Consider the following 18615-nt stretch of genomic DNA (forward strand, 5'->3'; position numbering starts at 1 on the left):
TATGGGATAGTTTTTCGCTTTCTTTGCTTTATTCTCACCTCTTGTTTCTCTGGATTGTCTCTCTTGGTTCTGTTTCTCCACTTCTGGTGGCTTTGGCAAGAAAGCATTCCTCCTGAATAAAGATACAAGCAAGTGTGAAGTGCATTGGAGAGTTATTAAACTGAATGCTAGAGCTGCAGTGGTGCGGTTCACTTCAACAGGGGATTCCCTAGCTCCTGAGCATGGCTAAGAGCTTTATTCAGTTGCTGTCTGTAGAATCCCTAATGCATTCTTTAGGAAGCCAGCACAAATAGGCTGGCTACAGATGCAGTAGGCAATTTGGACTTCAGCAAAGGGCAGAATTGCTCCGCTCCTTAAGTGAGTAGTTGGTGTTGTCTTGGAGGATCTACTGGAGCATCCCTCTAAATTCTAATAGAAGGCTTCTGCGTGGACCTTTTTTGCCTAGTGAGGTTCCCTCCAGGTGGTGTATCCTTGCAGAGAAGCACAAGCCAGAGTGCAGCAGGCAGCTAGCTGCCAGTCTTCTCTCTATTCCCTTCTTTCCTTCCCATGGAGATGGAACTGTTTGGCCTTTCTATGATACTATCTTCAATTATCTAAAAGACTCACATGGAGGATGGAGCAAGCTTGTTTTCTCCAGAGACTATAGAGTCTGAACCAATGCATTTAAGTTACAAAACATGAAATCCTGTAGGAATTACCTTTCTGTGAGAGCCGTTTAACAGACATGAGAAGTGGTGGTCTCCCCTTGGAGGCTTTTAAGCAGAGGTTGGATGGCCACCTGTCATGTAGGATTTTGTTGAGATTCCTGCATTGCAGAGGGCTGGACTAGATTACCCTCTGGGTCCCTTCCAACTATGATTTATAATCTGAATTGAAGTAGTGCCCCGGTTCCAATTCAACCTCACCCCTCCCAGTGATTACATCATTTAGTCGGTGGCTCAAGCACCCTGTCTCAGGAAGGGAGAGGTTGCAGGAAACCAGGGGAGTAGAGCGCTCTTGTGCTCAGGTCCTGCTTGCAGGTTTCCTACAGGCATCTCGTCGACCACACTGAGAACAGGATGCTGCGCCAGATCAGCCATTGGCATGATCCAGCAGACTCTTCTAGTGTTACGAGATTCGCTTCTGAAGAGGATTTCCATGGCAGAGGCCTGTCTTGGCAGGTCTGGTAGGGTCAGTTGATTGAGAATGGAGCTGTCTGAAACAACGGCACAGCAGCCACGTCTTCCTGCATCTCATGTTTGCCCATGTGGATAACATCCATCAGGGCACATCGGGGGAGGAGAGAAGAGAACTGGGTCTGTTTTTTGCACAGGAAGCAATAAGAACATAAAGTGGACCCTTGCTGGATCAGACCACAGTCCTGTTACAGGAGCAGACTTTGTTTTGCACACCAACAGAAGTTCCTGCAGAGTTTTCAGAGGCAGTCCCACCTACAGCACCTTGCAGTACTCTAAAAGGGAGGTTACTAAGGCATGGATTACAGTGGTACCTCGCAAGACGAATGCCTCGGAAGACGAAAAACTCGCAAGACGAAAGAGTTTTTCGTTTTTTGAGTTGCTTCGCAAGACGATTTTCCCTATGGGCTTGCTTTGCAAGACGAAGCCGCTTGAAGAGGTGCAGTTGCGACGGACCGTGCTTCGCAAGATGAAAAACCGCGCAAGACGAAAAGACTCGCGGAACGAATTACCGTAATTTCGTTTTGCGAGGCACCACTGTATTCTAGCTAGGTTACATGTGAGGGCAGGGGCAAAGTTCTCATTATCAACCTAAACTGCTAAAAAGTACTCTGTGCTAGTACCTTAGGTGGCAAAAGATGAACACCGCTCCCCCAGAGTTAGGTCTGATTGTTTTGAGGAAGCATAACACCCAGAAGAAGAGGCTGAACACCACTCACTGGGTACACAAAACGGGGGTCAGCTCCTCTTTCCAGTTTTGGGCATATATTATTTGGGTAGCTGTGGTAGCATACATGTTTTTTTGTTTTTTGTCTTTCGGCACCTCTTCAAGTACACCTAAAAGAAAAGCTGGGGTTTTTTAAACATATTTTTAAACATATTAAAAACATATTTTAAACATATTTTTTCCAATTCATTATAAATCATTTCCCAGAAGGTTTTTGCAACCTTACAAGATCACCACATATGAAAAAGTTTCCTTCTTTCTCTTTACATTTCCAACATATTTACAGCATTCTGTAAATTTTAAATCTTTCCAAATTCTTTCCCATGCTGCCATATCAATATAACCTATATCCATTGCTCAATGTATCATTGATGATTTGACTATTGCATCCTTGGTTTCACATTCTAATAATAATTTATACATTTTAGACATTATCTTTTGATTATTCTTATTGGGATGTTTGAGTTGTAAAGACATTTTTTTATCTATCTAAAATATCTCATTTAATTGGCAATATTGTGGCCAACTTAATATTCCACTTATTTCTTCAAACTTTTTTAGTTTAACCTCCCCCTCCACCTCTATTAGCAACTCCCTATATGTTACCCAGTCCGCTTCTATATTCTTCCACTGCTATGGCTTCTACTGGTGAGTGCCACATTGCTGTTTTCTTTTCTAGCAAGTTTTTTGTATTTATCCCATACTCTATATAATTATTTTACTAATTATATGGTTGGTGAAACCCAGCCCTTTTTTTCTGGGGGTACGCAGGGGTACACATAACCCTAAACATTTTGTGAATCTAAGTTTGGCCTCATTGGGCATTTCAATATGAGTAGGGAAATGAGAGCACCCCTAAACATTTTTTTAGAAAAAAAAGCACTGGTGAAATCTTTATGCGTTCCAGTTTTCCCATGCCACAAATATGCATACCAGCCAAATTTCTTATGTCCTTCAAGATCCAAAACCTGCATATTCTTCAATAAAAACCGCTCCTTTAACCAGCAAAGGCAGGATGCCTCATAGTATAGTCTTAAGTCTGGCAGCAAGAAGCCACCTCTTTCTTTTGCATCAATTAAAATTTTATATTTTATTCTTTGTTTCTTCCCCTGCCAGATAATTTTTATTATGTTTCTTTGCCATTCCTTGAAGCATCCAGCATTACCAATCACTAGAGCTGTCTGAAATAAAGTCATCCTTGGCAGAACATTCATTTTTATGACTAAAACCCTTCCTAATAAAGTTTCATTCTTTCCCATATTTCTAACTTTTTCTTGATTTCTCTCCATGTTTTAACATAATTACCTTGAAACAAATTTAAGTTCCTTGCTGTTAGCCATACCCCCAAATATTTTACTTTTTCCTCTATCAACAGACCTGTTTTCCCCTCTAGTTCTTTTTTCCTTCATGTGTTTCACTAACATTTTGGTTTACTCTTGTTCATCCCACTAACAGTATCTGTTTGCTTCTCATGATGTATCTATAATTCACCCTCTCAAACATTTCTCCTGTACGAATATCCCTTCCACCTAATAAAATGTACAATGTGACATACACAGACCACATATGATAAAATGGTAATCTACATGGTGGTTGGGAAGATTACATATATATGGAATAAAAATATACACTCACAACCCACCACCACCATTGCTGCACCCAATAATAAACTCTGCTGCTTGTGGATGTGTTCCCCTTCTCTTGGTTACTAATATCATTCTGTGAGTGATTTGTTTACACATCCAGGAGCACATGTTTATCTTAACTTTTCTGTTCCTGTTTTTCAAATATCCATGAATTTCATTTCCATCTGGGTGTGTCACAAATGCCTATGGAATCAGGACAAGGCAGGGTAGAATAGCGCTTGGCACAGAATCGTCGTCTGCACTGCTGTGTAATCCCCACTAGGCGACAGCAGAGTCCCAATAATGACAGTCCCTCCTTACCCCTGCTACACAGCACTTTCTCATGTGGCTTGCTCAGAAAAGATATATTTGTCTTTACCAACCAATAAACTTGCAACCAACAACAGATACTGCATCCATGAGCTTAAATATAGCTTTATCCATGGTAGCAGATAGCCATTGAACATAAGCCCCACTCCTCCAACCCAAGTGGCACTTTAAAGGACCTAAAGTCTATCATCTTCTCTCACTAACTTTCAGAAACCTCACTTCCACAGAAAGTACGGGTGTGTGCATGTGTGTGCCTGTGTATGGGAGGAGAGGGAAATTATTTCAATAAGCTACAACTTACTGTGATAGAATGCTATGATTCTACAGTGGTACCTCGGGTTACAGACACTTCAGGTTACAGACGCTTCAGGTTACAGACTCCACTAACCCAGAAATAGTACCTTGGGTTAAGAACTTTGCTTCAGGATGAAAACAGAAATTGCACGGCGGCAGTGGGAGGCCCTATTAGTTCTTAACCCGAGGTACCACTGTATTTGATATATTTGTGTGTCACTGCTGGCAGAGGAGGGACAGCAAAACCCTTGGACCTGATTGTTTTAAGATTAGATTATGTTGGCTTCAGACGCCCTGTGATGATTCCACTAAAATAAAAGGGCTGCAAGCTCCAGTAGGGATTGTGGGCTCTTGTCCACAATATCCTTTATTTTCTTCTTTGGGATGCAGCCGTAGCAGATGTCCAATGTCTTCTCTACCTGCCACTAGTCAGTGAAGGGTTCACAAATCTCTTGCTGTACCACAATGCTCTGTTACATATTGCAGAGGGAGATCCTGACAGGCTGGATAGAAGGACAGACAAGGGAAGAGTTTCCCAAATGACATGAGCCTGAGCACTAGATGGGGTTTATGCGCCTGTATTGACTCTCTATTGGGCATCCAACTGATAACATCATGAACTGCTACTCCCTGCCATGCCCTGGGCAGCGCCGGCATATGCTCTGCCACTGTTCCAGTATGAGCACCAGTGGTGTGATTGGTTATGTTGCCACTGCAACCAGGACTGGCTGGCTCAGATTGAGCGATTAGGCAAATATCTGCTCCTAAAAAAGGACCTGAGGTGACATGCTAGACTCATGTTTCTTTTTCAGCTCTTGGTGAGAAACTGTCGGCACAGAAAGGGCAGGTGTACTTCAAAGACTACATGGAGACTGTGGCAGTGGTGTGCTTCTAAGCCATTGCTGGAACCAACGATGCAGTGGAGCTCCCAGAGGTCACTGCCAGAGGAATACCAATCGAGCACAGAATCATCTCCCAAGACAGGATCTGTGGCTCAATGGGCCAGTCGGCAGGAGCAGCTGCCAAGACTTCCTTCTCCAAATGATGCTGTAAGCCTCAGGGAGTGATTGCAATGTGCTGCTTAGTGGATTTTAAACAGCACGGGCAAGAATCCATGTTCTGCTCCTTGCCAAGACAAATCAAAAACCAATTGTGCCCATCAGTGGTAGGGACCACAGTGCTGTTTAACAGATGACTGCTGCACCATCACTATGCAGAAAAACTAAGGAGAGGGGGAACAAATCAGGAAAACCATGAATTATAGCCAAACCGCACAAAGAATCCAGGAAAAAGAACAAGGGAGATCCCTAATGGAGAAAAACTAAATTCTAAATCTCACTGTGAAAATATATATATTTTTTTAAAAATTCCTGAGCTGCTCTCTTGACAGTTGGAAAAGATCTGAATGGGTGGCCATCCCACAATTTTCAAGACTTGCACAGGCAGGAGGGAGGGGGGAAAGAGAGGGGGAGAGAGAATTTTTCCTCTCAGGAGGAAGTTCAGATCACAAGCTCCCTGATCACAGCTGCAGAATGCTCCTTGAGAGGGCTCTGAAGAGATGCAGAGCCTGTGTGTGTGACTGCACAGGAAAAGGGGTCTCCTGGAGGAAACGGGACATAGGAAACTGTCTTACAGTGAGTAAGTGGCTAATGCTCAGTACTGTCTACACAAGAGTTTCCCTCCAGATGTTGTTGGACTTCAGCTCCCATCAGCCCCAGCACGCACTGCCAACACTCAAGGAAGATGGGAGCACTGGCGGAGGAAGAGGGGGGCAGGGGGAGCACACTGCCCCCTGGCAGTGAGATCCTGGTGGGGTGCCATCGTGGCTGCCCCCCGCGCACTGGGTGCCACGCCCCTGCAGACGGTGCGCCATGCCCCTAGGACACGTGCCATGCCCCCGGGGCACGTGCCAGCTCTCCGCCCCCTAGTGCCGGAGCATGAAGCTCCACCACTGGACAGGAGTTGTAGTCTATCCCCCCTACCCCTGATCTACAACTGACAGTGGGTTTCCAGGGTTTCAGACAGGAGTCTTTCAAAGCCCTAGCAGGGAATGCCATGGACTGAACCTCAGAGCATCTGTGCGCGAAACAAGTGCGCTTACAAGTGGGCATTTCCCCAGGGTCTTATTACTAAAGGAAAAGTCTGCAAAAGTCCTGAGAAATTGCCATTGAACAACAACTCGTCCATATAGTCTCAGGCCCCCTTCAGTTTGTTGCTATTTGCAGGTAAGATTTAATGGCATACCAGCAAAATCAGGTTGCACTATTAAGGTGGATTTGGTGTTCTTGCAAACCCGCTTGGGGGGGGGGAATCCACACACCATTGCCCATGAATTATTTTGTGGCAAAAAAAAGTGAGAGGAAAATGCACTGAATACGGCATTGCCTAACCTTCCCACTAACAAATGAGAATGAATATTCATAAGCAGTCAGCGTCATATAATCTCCACATAAATTTTGTGCAAACAAATCAGTATAAACAGGTTGTCTGGAAGTGAGTTCAGTGAATAGTCTTAGGCTGAGGAATGATTCCTGAACATCTTAGGCAACAGCTTGTCCATATAGCCTCAATGAATAATCTTAGGTTGAGAGACAAGGGACCCTGATCAGTTTAAATCTTACTTCTACTCATGTAAGCTTTTCTCTCTCTGTGGGGACAGAGCACAGCCTTATTGTATGGGCTACAGTGATAAGACAGAGAAAAGTCACTTAAGGGTCTAGTCTCCAACCCAGGACGGTAAGATATTACAATAAGGTTACCAGATTTTTTTCAATGAATCCAGGGACACTTTTCAACTTCAGTAGGAATGATAGGATTTTGTCAGGGGACTGATTTGTAAATCCAGGGACTGTCCCCGGGAAACGGGGACGTCTGGTAACCTTGTTTACAGCAAACAAGCTAGTCACATTGTTAAATACTTTCCACCTTCTTATGGTTTACTTTCTTACATCATGGGTAAACATCTTCAGAAATAGATGAAGTAAACTAATGTATATTTTGGAAGCTAAATTCATAAGCTTATCCTTGTGTTTGTACACTCAGTTTGAAAGTTTCCATTTCACTAAAAGCTGACCTTCAGTCTGCCACAGTTTGAAGTTCTGAAATATCAAGTTATGGAAGATTTGAATGTTCTAAAATGCCAGTGCCTGCAGCATTTCAAAGCCTTTGATTTTACCGTCTTTAAAAGCTAAACTGTATTTGCAAATGATAAAATCAATTGTTAAGTTGTTGGCATCCATCCGTCTCAGGAGACAATGGTGGAGTATACCTTCGGGGGTGAAGTCAAACTGTTGGAAGAGCCACTTGCTGTGGCTGTGGAGACCAATATGGGAGAGACATGTTTTGTTGCAGCTGGGGCAGATGAAGGCATCCAGTTTTGCTGCTTCAGGTGCAACACGACATTCCTTCTCTCTGTGCTCCTCCCAACAGTCATTCTTCCTCTGGTCCCTGCTATGGATACACAACCTGTCTCCAGGCACTGTGGTCGTCTGCAACCCACATGACAGGGTTGGTGTTGCCAGCCTTCATGTCATGTTTGCAGATACCCAAATCAAATAGAAAATTTAATCCAATGAATTCAATCCAGCTAAAATTAAGGACAAAAGACCTATTGGCTGACACATCTCTTTGTCATGGGAATCTACTTGATGTCGTATTTGATGTGTTGTGATGTATGTCTGTAGCAGAAGCTGGGTTCATACTCTGGGTCTGCGGCTACTCTTAGAATTCATTTTCTCTCTAAAGTAAGCAATCAGTAAGAAAAGTCTCCTCTTTCCTGGTTCTACTGAAATGCTAATGAAATATCCTTGACACACCAATAGCAGAATTAAGTCAAACTAGTTTCCTAACTGGAAGGGGAAAAACGGGGGTGGGACCACTGACTGTATCTTTGCAACATAGTCCACAAACATGTAAAAGGAAAAATATTTGCCATTAACTTCAAGAAAATGTTTGACTTCATCTGGCATCCAGGGTTGGTGTTGAAGCAAAAACATATGATCTAACTAAATCTGTGCACAGATCCATCAAATGAAGGATGTGTACTGAAAACAAATTAGAGACTTCAGACAAGCAGGGTGTAAACAAGAGAGCCCTTCTCAGCTCAAACTTCTTTTTACTAAACACATTGATAATTTCCCAGCCATCTTGAGCTACTCATCAAGCTCAGGAAGACGAGACGAAACAGTCACCTACACGCTATCATGACGTTACCAGCAATTGCTACAATCTCATCACACATAGAGCTCCAAATGCATCTGATGGAAAACTAGTCCAAACCTCAGCAAAGTAAAGTTCCACTCCAAAGAAGTGGAGATTGAACACATCTTAAATTATACATACCTGGGTCTCATAATTAATGCATTAGGGCACTATCAGAAAGTCTGGGGGGGAGCGGGGGGGGAGTCTATGGTGTGTTTTGTGCTGGCTCCCACCCCCCTTTTTTACACAACATTGAATATAATCCTTCTGTTTATCATCGTTGACGGCTGTGAAAAGCAGGGAAATGTGCAGGGGAAAAAATTCAAAAGAATTCCATATTCTTTTGATTTGCAACGAATTCCCCTGCTACCTGGGAGCTCCAGCAACAACTGACAAGAGAGGCAAAGGTGGATGCTTTTCATTGCTTCTTATCCTAGCCATCAAAACTTTCCACTTTCTGGCAATTCCTCAATCAAACTAAGACACTCCCCTGCACAGAACTCACGCCAAACATTTAACTCAATAGCTGACAAAAGCGGGTGTCCGTCAATCATGCAAAAAGATTCAAGCAGCTTGATCAAGAGTTAAAAGCAGCCACTTGCTGCGGAGATAATGGACAAATGCTATCACAGAGTCTCTTGCACTGCTACAGATTGCTGCATGCGATCAGCAACCCTTATGGCAACTACCAGTTGTGCCAACAAATGCAGTTTGGTGCCCACTAGTATGCACATTTGTGAGATTTAGCCAAAAGTGGGAGCCTGCTATGATGTGTAACCAACCACGTGTTAAGCTGGTCATCTGTATGTTCTTGCCAAGTGGCCTGGGCACTGTGTTCCCCAAGGTAGATCTTATGTACTGAAGTTCTCACCCTGGGCCAGCAGGGGGATACTGTAGATAGTTATGCAAATGAAGGATCGAAAGTGACATTCAGTGATTGGATAGTTTTAGAAAGTTGTTACAGTAACGTTGTACTGGAGCTCTATATAAGCAGGCTGACTGAACCCTTCAGTTCAGTTCTGTTCTGGCCTGTGAATAAACAAGAGCTGTTTGAAGAATCGCTGTGTCGTCTGATATGTTCACCCACAACTTAACAGTAGGGTTGAAATACAGACCCTACCCACGCGGTTCCTTCTCACCGAATTGTCAGCCAGTCAGGAAAGAGGGTGACTACAAATCCAGCCCTCAGCTGGTTTGTTTGGTTTTTTTAACCAAAATAAAATAAAATGAAAAAATGAAAACTGTGTTGTCTCAAACCAAAATGGATCTGTTCTTGGGAATTTGCATCTTCAGCATGGAGGAAATGCTGGGAACTTGCACATCCTGTCCCGCCTCCAGCGAGGTAACAATGGAAACTTCTCTTAGTGGTCTTGTGGCTCTGCTCTTGGTGGAATAAAAGAAGATAGTTCTTCCTGCCTGGGCAGTAGCAGCAGCACCCCCTTCAGGAAGCATCTGGTCCTGCAGCTTCTGCAGCACCCCCACTGGCAGAGAGCCAGGCACACAGTAAGTGCTTTGATTCTCTTGGTGATTGTTTCTAACTGGAGGGAAATAATTTCACGGTGAGAGTTTCCCAGCATGGAAATTTAGCCGGTCGATAAAATGCATTTCCTCATCTCACTCTCTCTTTAGGTCTATTGATCTTGCTCAAAAATACCTTCCTCCTGGCAAGGGGAGATGAGTCAGACCTTGAACTTTCCTTCTTTAAAGTAAAGAGAGAAGAAAGGGAAAACAAAGAGAGAGGACTAATGCAAGCAGTTTTCTCCATCTCCAAGCAGGCTGCTCCAATCAAAGAGCGATTCGTAACATTTCTAATATTAAATGTGCGAGGAGAGAGAGGAGAGTTGAAATGAGAGCTCTGACGCAGAATGTCACCCGGGTCACCACAATGGGCTCGTTCTTAATGATCTGCTTGCCCCATGAACAAGTCTGGGCAATCACTGATAGTGTTCTGAACGAAGACTGCCAACTCTTTTAAAAGTCTGGATGTTCTATTGTTTGTTGGGTGTGGTGAAATGGGGGCCACCCCTCCCACACATTGGAAGCGTCCCCAGTGAGAGAGGGGAAGAGGAAAGTGGGGATTGTGTCAGTCAAATCAAATTGTCCCAAGGGCAAAACTGGAATCTTTGGGGCATCCAACTCAGGGCAAAATTGCATGATATGACGGAGGAGAAGAAGAAGAATTTGGATTTGATATCCCGCTTTATCACTACCCGAAGGAGTCTCAAAACGGCTAACATTCTCCTTTTCCCTTCCTCCCCCACAACAAACACTCTGTGAGGTGAGTGAGGCTGAGAGACTTCAGAGAAGTGTGACTGGCCTAAGGTCACCCAGCAGCTGCATGTGGAGGAGCGGAGACGCGAACCCGGTTCCCCAGATTACGGGTCTACCGCTCTTAACCACTACACCACACCGGCTCTCGGAGATGTCTGCATGCATCTTCACTTGCATTAAGAGTTTAAAAATAGCCGTTGGGGAGGAGTATGTGGGACCCTAACAGGGCGTAACACTATCCGTGTGTGTGTGTGTGTGTGTGTGTGTGTGTGTTTTCCTATCAGTCTATGAACTCCTTCAAGGGAAGCATGAGCAGGAGGAAACATCCACCCCAATAGGTTGTTGGACAGACTTGCTGTGAGACCTCCTCCACACTTGTCCACACCAACATTACGTGTCAGTTGCTAGGGGGACCTATCTCCAGGGCATTGCCTCTCACCAATTCCTGGGAAATGCCAGAGGCTGCCTCCTTTGCCAAAGTTTGAGCTAGGATGTGACAACGGACAACTGTGGCAAAGCGTTTATATGAGATGATGAGTTTGAAACTGGCTATTCTATGTACATGGCTGTATTTCTTTGGAATTGCAAAGCATTTAAGTCAGAAGTCAGAAATTTAAAGAAGTGCAGTTATTGAAGAATAGGACAAGGAAATACTAAGATTGGGAGGAAGCAGATACTGGTTTCAGAGAAACCACGTGCAACTGATTAGGTTGCTTCTGCTATGAAAAGCTTTCACAAACCAATGCTGCTTTCATATTCACTTGGAGCCAAAGTGCATGGACAGTGTCATCACAAAATTTAGTCACTGGGTAGCACTGGACTTCATTGTGTTTGGGTGGAGCCAGAAGTTTCCTGTTGCTCTTAATAGAGACAATAAATGTCTTGTCTAGCTTTCTGACTGGTGGGCCCTCTTAAGAGGACGGCAGGTCTAGTCTTTCCTGGATTGTGTTCTTGCTTCAAAGGGATTTCACAATTGATTGACTAAGAAAGGTTTTCAGTATTCCCAGTCACCCAAGGAAGGAGTTATCTAGAGTGCCAAACTGTTTTAAAAGGCCCATTGTCCTTTTGGGGGGGGCACCCCATTTTGAGTACTGCTTTGATTGGTGTTGATGATTTGTGAAAGGCCACATTTCTGTGACAGGCCACCCAGAATATATAGATGCTCACAAAATTATCTGCCACCAAATTTTGCCCCAGATTGTGTGGTTCTTAATTACCCATTTTTTTTTACGCAGTAGCACTAGTGGGTTAGTTATATTCACCATTTTCCAGATCGAATTCCCGGACTCTGAATATTGCTGGGCCTGCACAGTTTAATCTTGCTGCAGCTTTCAATTCCTTCGTGTATTTCTCATTCTGCCTATCATGTGCATGAGGAAATGTGTGTGCTGAAACACCGTGCTCGCTTCTTGGAGAATATATTTTGTATACCTGAACACAAAGGGTTCACTCCTGTTTTGTTTCTTCAGGGGTGTGCAGGCTGTCCCTTCAGCAACACTTTGGGGATCTCACAACAGGAAACGCAAGCAGTTCTAGCATTTTTAAATTGCTTGGGAATACCTAAAACCGTAACCATTTGGAATCAACTGAAATTATATAATCCATAAGCTTTTCTCACCAGAAGTAATCTGTTGCATCTGCTATGTGAAGGAAGATCAGATCTGGTTGGCCTTAGATCTACAGCTGATAAGCAGAGAAAAGTAAATTATGACTAAATCCAGCTGGAACCAATGGGACAAGTTTGTTTCTCTTGTTATTTACAAACAAATTTATTGCTATGTGCCAGGTCCACCCCTAATTATGCAGCAACTGTGGTTCCATTTTGCTACCAAATTAATGAGCATGAGACAATCATGTTCAGTGTTAGACAATCATGTTCTCTCTCTCTCTCTCTCTCTCTCTCTCTCTCTCTCTCTCTCTCTCTGTGTGTGTGTGTGTGAGTGAGTGAGTGAGAGAGAGAGAGAGAGAGAGAGAACTTTAACAATGAACTTGATAACTTTTCTGCCTAGTATTGGACTATGATGCATTCATTATAATGCAGCAGAAAGTCTTAGGGCTTGTACAAAGGGTGGGGGGAGAGGAATGCAAAAGACTCCCTCCTTAACTGTGCAGAACAACATGTTTGTTTCTGTTATCACTCTCCCTGGCAGACCCAATTTCGGCCCCCGTTTTTTTTGCAGTGAGTCAACCTACTAGTTGAAGGACTTAGCTGATATTAGGACTTTTCAAATAAATAAAAAAACCCAAACAAATAAAGGTGCCTGCTAAAACCCTAAAAGAAAGTTGCCAGAAAGGAGAAAAACAACAACATGTGCAGCTGAGGTGTGAATGCTTATTGCGATGCTGTTGCAGGCAACTATTGGGCAGTCCTTGTGACATCACTGCTTACAAGTAGCGCACATGCCACCCCTCATCACAGGTGCAGTGTTAGAACTATTTTTAATCTGCTTTACATTTTATTCTTACTTTAGTGAGTTCTTGTTTCAATGAGAGCCCTTAGCTGGTTAGACAGATGAGCACTCATAGCCCTTTAAAAAGAAAAAAAGAGCATGAAATTTTCTGCTCCCACACAATACTCCTACACAATACAAACAGCATTGCAATTCAGGGGCGGGGGGAGAGAGACAGATTGTGCAATAGCACAGGTACAGCAGCACACAGAGAGGGGGGAAACCTACTGGAAAATCTCCAGATGATGGCAATTCTATCCCATTGAAACCAGTGAGATTTAAGCACACTTTTCAGTGCTCACAAACTTCGGCTGGATTTATTTATACATTATGCATGTCATTTTCTCTAGGATTCTGCCCACATGAATTCATCCTCAGTGAAGCATGCTTTCTACCCCCAACTGGGACCAGCTACGGTGAGAACAAGCCAAGATAAGAGCCATACCACCTGAGGTGCAGAACATCCACTGAGAATAACCCAGGGCACCTCCAGAGACTCTTGGTGTTTTGCAGGAGCGATTTAATTGAATACCTGAACTTTGGGCTTATGCATGTAGGGACCTTTCCAAGCATCCTTTCTTTGGTGCATCCAAACTGATTTGTGCTCATGTAGCAATACATCAAACTCTCCAGAGATTTGTTCTCCTACTTTGCTTGTGCTGAAGTGTGTTCCAGACAGCAACTGCTGTTGTTGTCCATTTCTGAACTGCTTGCTAGGAACTGTAAACCCTAGTATACCATTTCCTTGGCCCCAAATTAGGTGCAGGCTCTCCCAGCCAGCTCTTAAGACAGAGGGATTTCCTGGCGGTGGTGATGGAAGTCCTGTGGACCATTGGCCAACCCCCACCCTATCCCCGCAGCCTGTGTTTGGTGCTGCAGTAAGCATCTGGGTGGGCACAGCTGGGTTAGATCAACTCCTCCCAGGCTCCCCCTCCCCAGATCTCAGAAATGAGACAATGTGATGAGACTGGGGGAGCATTGCAGAACAACAGATAAATCAGAATGATGTGTGGACAGTCCATTAGAAATCCACTTCTAGTGCACTATTGCTGCATCAATGATACGTGAAAAAAATACACCTGCAAAAAACCATCGGTCTGGATGGGCCCTAGGTAAAAGCATTTGTTACCTGACACAACAAATTGCCCCTGGGTTATGGAGACCCACCTGGCCTTACGGAGCAGTCAGGCATTTAGTGTCACCAGGTCCCATGCTCTGGAATACCCTTCCAGTAGAGATTAGGTAGGCACTCTCACTGTTACATTCCAGGCATGTCTTGACCCTTTATGCTGACCAGCCTATTCGTTTTAATTTTCATAAGATTAGCTTGTTTTAATGACTATTTTGTATTGTTTTTATGTTGGATTTTGATTGTCTTCGTATATCTCTTTGTACACCATCTTGATAGTTTGCATGAGATGGCAGCATATAGTTTTATAAATATATAAAAATAAATAAAAACATCTTAAAGGAAGAAGAGGGTGGACTTTTTTTGTGGTTCAGAAAGTGACAGGGAAATGCATTGTAAAGTGTGGGGTGAATGAATGAATGAGGGGAAGATGCATTAACTTCCTGCGAGTGAATCGGTATGACTAATGTTCATGGCACTGTAACTGCCCTGCAAACAATCACAACAAATGCTCAAGAAAGACTGGATATAATGAAACCTCCAAGTAAGATCGGCACGAATGCTCAATAGATGGGGGTCATCGGGGCAGCAGGTGGGGGCTGGTCAGGGCCAGGTTTAGGTTTGATGAAGCCCTAACCTACTGAAGGTAATGGGGCCCTTTATATGTCCAGCTGTCCTTTGACAACAACAAATTGTCGCTGTTTTTCGTGTTGAATATATGCTATATGGTAATTTATAGGCATCATAGGAGCCTACACAACACAAAACACTGTTGCTGTATATAGGTTTTATTTTGTTTGTTAGCTTGCATTTTGGAAATGTACATCCAGTTGTTTTTTCCCTTTAATTTTTTTGGGGGGCCCTCAAGAGAGTGGGGCCCTAAGCTATAGCTTGTTTAGCTTATATGTAAATACGGCACTGGGGCTGGTCCAACCTCTTGTGCAACACAACCTAATAGCTTGAATTGCAGAGAGGAGGCAGAAGAAGCTTGCTCCCTTACCTTTTATGTTTTCAGAAGGCAATGGGAAAGGCATAATTGTCTAAAACTTGAGGTAGAGCTTGTGGATTTCATTAAGCTTCTGCTAAATGTTAACCACTGCCCCCCCCCGAACCCCACAGTGACCTCCACAGAGACCTCCAGCTAATTCTATTTTCTGTATCTAAAAACCACTTTCTCTCTTTCTAGAAATAAAGAAAACATAAAGACAATTTCCTTGTCAATCCTGTCATCACTCTAACCCGGTGTTTACTTCATGTGGAACAGGAGGTGGGAATTGAGTTGTCCTTTACCCATCCTGGGCAATTGAGAATGCTAGTTTCTAGACCCTGGACTAGTATCCATGGATTTCTGTAAGCTGCAAGAGCTGGCAAGAGAACACAAGCCTGCCTTTGCCGAGTCCAATTCTCCATGTTCTAGCCACTAATCTCTACCACCTCCTCACCAGGAGACGAAAATAGGCTCCAGGAGTTCCGAGTCCTCATTCCCTTGTTTATAACAGCTTGGCTCTCCTTCCTTCCTCTGCAGCTCCCACTCCGTAACTATTACTTCTGCCTTGGGGAGGGCGGGGGGAGTCAAACAGAATTACAAAGTGCTGGCACAGTCTATGCTCGCTCCACCTGGATCAATAGATTCTTTGAAGTTACAGCAACACATCGCTCCAGCTCACTGCAAAGTTGTGGCTTGAGTCGAAAAGCGCCTTAGGCCCTGGCTTCTCAAAGAGAATTACAAAAGGCAGTACCTGCACTTGCTTGGAACATCACAAGCCTCGTGACTGACAGCAGAGAGCCTTGAAATTGGGATGTAGCAACCTTTTCCCACCCCTAAACTTCATCTTCCGTGTTTGTGGTAACAAATCCAAAAGGGCTGGCTTCTTAACCTCCCTCCACAACCACAAAGGGGCTCAAGGCATCTGGTTTTAATAAAAGGAGAGGCTGTTGCAAATCATGTGATTTCTCACACCGGAGCTCTAAAAACACAAACGCCCCATCAAACTGGGCAAATAATGCTGAAATGGGCCTGCCAATTTCTCCTCTACACATTTTGATGTTGAATATTCCTCAGACTTGAAATATCAAACCCAACCTTCTGATATTAGCTGTGTATAGTTACCAAATGTGATACTTGGTTCCAGTATTTAATGCCTAATGGATTACTTAGGGGAGCATTCAACAGGTGATTGTCCTTAACCCCTGGCCTACCTGGCAGCAAGTCATTCCACCAATCCCCTTTTCCAGGGTCAATCCACATCTCCAGTGTCCAAACCAAAGCAAAGTCCTGCAGAGATCCTGTACCATTCAAGCTGAGGTCTATCAACATGGGCAGCTGAGCAGACACAGCACCTCAGCTCTGCTTGCTTTTTGTACTTTATATGCTGATTGCAGCATCTGACTTGATAGGCATGTGACCCTCACCTGTTCCAAGCCTATTCCAACTGATGAATAACACACCTCCTCCCAGAGCTAGCGAGCCCCACCTGGCCAGCTAGAGAGCTGGGCTGTGGGCCCTTGCCCGCCTTAGTCTCCTGGAGTCCCACTCCTGCTGCTCCCTATGCCTCAGAGCCCACTGTGTTCATGGAGACTGGGGCCCCTCTCGCTTTGGCAATGTGTTCTGCTGCTCTGGTTCCTGTGCATTGACTTCCATGCCTTCACCATCCTCCATCACCCTGTGAGTACTTTCTTTCTTATTTACTTACTTACTTACTTACTTCCCCATCCCCTGCTTGCCCTGGTGTGCTACACCCTTTGCTGAGATCCTCTTCCTCCTCCCTGTAGTCCTGACGGTAATATGCAATGGTATATAGTTGTGGCTTTGGGGGAGTTCCCCAGACATGCTGTTTATTGTGCATTTGTGGTGATTTGCGTTCATGATGCTGTTGGGGTGGTTATATGTGATCCAGTTTTTGGCACTGTTTGCTCCTGCAAAAGGTTTCAGGCAGACATCTTGCTTCCTTGCCGATCAATCCATGTTCTGTAGCTTCCTGCTGAGTGAAATCCTTTAAGTTTCCATACCACAAAGTTCCAGGGGGCGGGGCAGTCCTACAGAGCAAGATGGCACTAATGAGGTAGCATAGGGGAAGCATTCCAGAACCACTAATAAAGCTAAATAATGTATAAATCCACCACCCATGCACCATTTTTGCGTCAATGATGTGTTGCAAAATAAAGGAAGGAAACAAGGAAGAAGCCCATGATTTCATTCACAGAGGGGGAAACGCAATGGATAGTCAACAAAACCACACTACCAACAAGCAAAATGTAAGCGATGGAATTTGAGAAAGACCACTTTGAAGGAAAGTCTAGATTTCCACAGGTATGCAAAGGTCAAACTACACATTACATTGATAACATGGTTTGTGTTAAAGTGCAGGGTTTTTCTTTCACAAATAGCAGCTGTGGGGGTGCTTATCCCGAACTGGACCGGGAGTGGGGTGGGGTATGAATGAGAGTCCTCCCTGCAGCAGGTGCAGTTTCCCTTTCTAAGTCTGGATGAGGAGCACAGTCTAATTTGATTTGAAGGAAAAAGCATGAACATCTGGGCAAACCACATTGTTGACATAACATATAGTTTGGCCCTAAGATTGTAAATAACATTTGTGCATTAGGATGAAAACCTTAAAATGACTGCCGTGATGACTAAGAGGGAACAAGTTGTCAAAAGCTCTTTATCTGTAAAAGTCACTGTTGGTTCAGAACTCATGTTTCATTTTCTCAGCAAACATTCGTTACAAGTATTGTTTTGTTTTGTTTTTGAGTGGGGGAGGGCACTTTTTTGCTCGGCTAGTAGTAATAAGTGGAGGCAACTCTGCAGGTTTGTCCCGTACACGAGTTCAAATTTAGAACTCAATCTTCCCTTGAAGTCTTAACCTTTAGAACACTACCAGCAGAGCGGGAGGGAGACCTTTGATCTAACGCTGCAGACATGAGGAGTCTATTATTGTAACAGTGGCCTTTGTGCTTGCGATGCCTAAGGTTAGAAGAGTGGGAGGATGCTGATGCTGCTGCTGCTGCTGCTTCTGCTGCTGCTGCTGCTCGTGAAACAAGGGCTTCAAACAAGGGACATTTTGTCCTGTCTGGAATGACGCTGAGCCCTCCTGGAGGAAGCCATTCCTTTTGGGAAGGCAGACAGCTCAGGGCAGAGCATCTGTGTTGCCTGCAGAAGGTCCCAGCTTTAATCCCCAGCATCTCCAGGTAGGATTGGGAGAGGAGTCACCACAAAACCCACGAGAGCCACTCCCGGTCAGTGTAGACCAGGGGTAGGCAACCTAAGGCCCAGGGGCCAGATGCAGCCCAATCACCTTCTCAATCTGGCCCGCGGACGGTCCGGGAATCAGTGTGTTTTTACATGAGCAGAATGTGTGCTTTTATTTAAAATGCATCTCTGGGTTATTTGTGGGGCACAGGAATTCGTTCATTC

This window comes from Podarcis raffonei, chromosome 2 (genome assembly GCF_027172205.1).
Source record: "Podarcis raffonei isolate rPodRaf1 chromosome 2, rPodRaf1.pri, whole genome shotgun sequence".
Taxonomy (NCBI): domain Eukaryota; kingdom Metazoa; phylum Chordata; class Lepidosauria; order Squamata; family Lacertidae; genus Podarcis; species Podarcis raffonei.